The sequence below is a fragment of the Gavialis gangeticus genome, unplaced genomic scaffold (assembly GCF_001723915.1).
Source record: "Gavialis gangeticus isolate Ggan-Ray unplaced genomic scaffold, GavGan_comp1, whole genome shotgun sequence".
In the NCBI taxonomy this organism is placed as follows: domain Eukaryota; kingdom Metazoa; phylum Chordata; order Crocodylia; family Gavialidae; genus Gavialis; species Gavialis gangeticus.
The window spans coordinates 106407857-106411571 of NW_017729032.1; positions in this window are offsets into that span (position 1 = coordinate 106407857).

The window sequence follows — 3715 nt, forward strand, 5'->3', positions numbered from 1 at the left end:
GGATGTCTAATCTAAACCTACTCTCCAACAACTTGTGGCCGTTATTCCTTGTTATGCCAGGGGGCGCTAGGGGAAGCAAGGTCTCTCCCAAACCCTCCTGGTCTCCCCTAGTGAGTTTATAGATGGTCACCAGGTCCCCACTCAGTCTTCTCTTGTGAAGGCTGAACAGGTTCAGGTCCTGCAGTCTCTCATTGTAGGGTCTGCCCTGTTGTCCCCAGATCATGCGGGTGGCCCTCCTCTGGACCCCCTCAGTGTTGCCCACATCTCTCCTGAAATGGGGTGCACAGAACTGGACATAGTACTCCAGCTGTGGCCTGACCAGTGTCGCGTAGAGGGGGAGGATCACCTCCATAGCCCTACTTGAGATGCACACACACACACACACACACACACACACACAATAAGAGATGGCTTTTTTGTAACTACTTCACAACCATTTGCCTTTGATGGAAAGCATGTGACATACAGGAAAGCATGGGCATATTTTAATAGACATATTGGACCATTGGACAGAAGGGAAACAGCAAGCAGATCCTGTCCTCAGATGAGAAGACAAATATGGTCTATTGTAAGATCTCAGATTCCAAGTAATGTGCTTGGGAACTGGGAATCTTACTTGCTCCTATCTAGATCCATAAAGACTGGTTCTCTTGGACTGTGTTAGTATATGTCTATTCAGATGAAATGTCAAATGATTTTACTTGAGTAGTGACAAATGCTCAGTTTGTAAAAGGTACTGTTCAATGACTTGTGACTTCTTTGGAGAATCATGGATTTTATACATCCTCAGCAATAGTACAATTAATCTATATAAAGATTATAATTTCTCTTTCAATGTTGTTGATTGTGAAAGGTTCAAAACACAGCCAAGATGAAGAGCTAAGCTTTGGGCCCTGAAGCAAAGTAGGAGGCTTCTGTGAAAAGAGGAGCCCTGAAAACTGTAGAAGAGCTATGATCAAGATGGTGATCATGTAGAAGGACCCTATGAAAGAATAAAAGAGAGTAGAACTGAGCACTCTGAACACTCACATCACCTACTACCTGTAAGTTGCATCCTGGAAAATAAGATTTATTTTCTTTTTTTGTTTATTAAAGACTTAATTGTTATCCTTCTCTGTTTTACTGCTCTTTTTGTTTTCATTTTGTTTTCTTCCATTTCCCTTTTTCTTTTTCCTTTTCTTTTTTCTTTTTTTGTTGTTTCTAGTTGCAGCTGTATGAAAGCAAAGTTCAGCATCATTATGCTACTTGGTTTTGAAAATTGTGAGTGATTCTTATCCCTTCTAGTAATAAATTCAAACTGTACCGGGGAGCAGAGTAATAAACAGGACTCACCTGCAGCTCCCGATGAGAGGCACACGAGGCGGAAGGAGGAGCCCGCACAGCTCATTAGCCACGCATTTATCAGATTACGCTCAGCCGGTGACATCACAGAGGAATGCTGGCTGGTGGAGATAAAAACAACGGCTGCAGCTGGAGAAGGGGCGGATGGCCCCAGTGACGGGAAATGCCAAGCCCTGCCGACAGGGAAAGCAGCGGAGGCTAGCACGGTGGCAAGAGAGCTGGCAGGAGCTCTGATGGAGCAAGGACAGACCCCGCAGCTAGGAACAACCCCGGGCAGCATGGGTGTCAAAGACACGGCACCAGAGGACATGCCGGACTGAGGCCCGGAGGGCAGCGTGACCCACAGGTGGGGTATCGGGGCTATGGAGGGCAGAAGCGGCCGCACCAGGCAGGAGAAACTCCAGGAGAGCCCAAAGGGGTACAGCCGGGGCGGGCATCGCCACCAATGTCTGAGGCAGTGAGCCGGAGGAAGGGCCAGGAAAGCAAGGGGCCAAGGACGGGCCAGGAGGGAACCAAAAGAGTGTAGAATAGGCTACTCAGCAAGTAGAGTAGCTGAGCACTTAGCTTTTCCTTTCAAGGTTTAAGTTGTTGGGTAACCCTGGCTGAAGGAGCAGAGCTGGGGCAGTGCCCTTATAAAGTAAGGTTAACGGGGTCTCAGTGAGATCAGAGTCAGCACGAGAAGTCCCGCTCGGTGCAGGACAGGGAGTAGGCGAGGAGGTCCATGGGTCATGCTTGCGAGCAAGCCCCACGACTGGGGTAAGGGTCATTTAGAAGCACACTAGAGGGTATCATTCTACGACTGGGGAACAAGGACCAACGGAGGAAGGAGGCGCTAAAGGTGGCGTAAGGCTGGGGTACAGGGGTGGTGGAGCCCCATGAAGTGACCATCGGGGGATCCTGGGCCATAGACTATACCGGGAACCGACCCTTAACACTGAGGAACACCAAGTCATGGCAGGTGAGAAAGAGGTCGGGGACACGGGGAAAAGAGAACTGCTCCGACACCTAAGAGATCCCCACAGGTGTGTGACATCTATGTACAGGACCAGAACTGCCCGAGAGTGGGTAATCAAAGCCCGGTGGTCACACAAACCTTTGGCCCTGTTTTTTAAAACAGCTGTCTTAGGCTGTTTTCTGTGGATGAGAGATTCTTCCCTCCTGTATAATGGTGGGTCACGGAGCTTGTGAAGAGTTAACTAGTTGTATTTCAGTACATAGTAAAAGGAATCTATATTTCTTACTATTTTCAAAGGTGTGATTATAATCCTTCTATGCATTATACGTTTTAAAAATAGTCTTCTTTTTCAAGATTTCCCCCTTTATTTTCAGTTTCATTTTTCTTATATGTTCAATTTTTTTCTTGAATGCTGCATATATATTCCTACCTATATATTTCAGTCCTCAGATGTGCCCTCTGCCTTATTTTAACATTTTTTCTTTCTCTTTCTGAAGTATCCCCCTTTCTTTTTTTCTTAAAAAAAAATTGTGTTCTGTCTTCTCTGTTCTTTTCTATCTTCTAGTCTATGTTTAATTCTGGTGCCACAGTTATACAATCCCAATATTGCATTGCTTTGTGTCTATTGAGCATTACTCGCATTAGTGAATGTGACCTTGCTCTGTAGAATTATCTACCTTGTGTACCTGGTACAAAGCTCACTGGTTCCAGTGGAAGTTAACATTGATCAAATTTGGTAAAGGCCCTCTCTTTGTAATATACTTTATAGAGATCTACAGTCACACAAAGTGTCAAGCTGGATTGATCATTATTGATAAATCAGCCCTTTCTGGAATTGCAAATCTTAGTTTTTATAAACTCTTATAAATATGAACAGCAGGAAATTAATGAGCAAGAAATGATTCCTCCCTGAACTGTAGTATATCAGATTGATGTGTTGACTAAACATCAGGATGCCACTATACATTTTATTTGTTGTTTTATTTGTACTTAATATGCTTCTATTTTTGTTAATTTGTGAGGTTGCCTTTAAAATGATGCTGGATAAAAAAAATCTTTTAAGGATATGTGTATGGATGCATGTGTACACACACACACGTACACTATGCTAGCAATTCAGACAGCGGTGTGCTATCTGAAGTTATATTAAGGTCATCTACTGTCCTAAATATTTTATACAAAACTGAAACTTAACATAAAAAACTGTGGTTTGAGAACAGAGATTTTTTAAATCTGGGGGCAACTTAACTAACAAGGGGATTTATTGAGTCAAAAACCGAAAAACTAACAAAATGCTAGACATAAAGTGTAATAGTGTGAAAGCTGGGATACATAGTAAGAATGACAGTTTTTGTTTTTAAATAAGGCTAACGTTGAGGGTTGCTTTGAAATAGTCTACAATACTAAGATGATGGAATG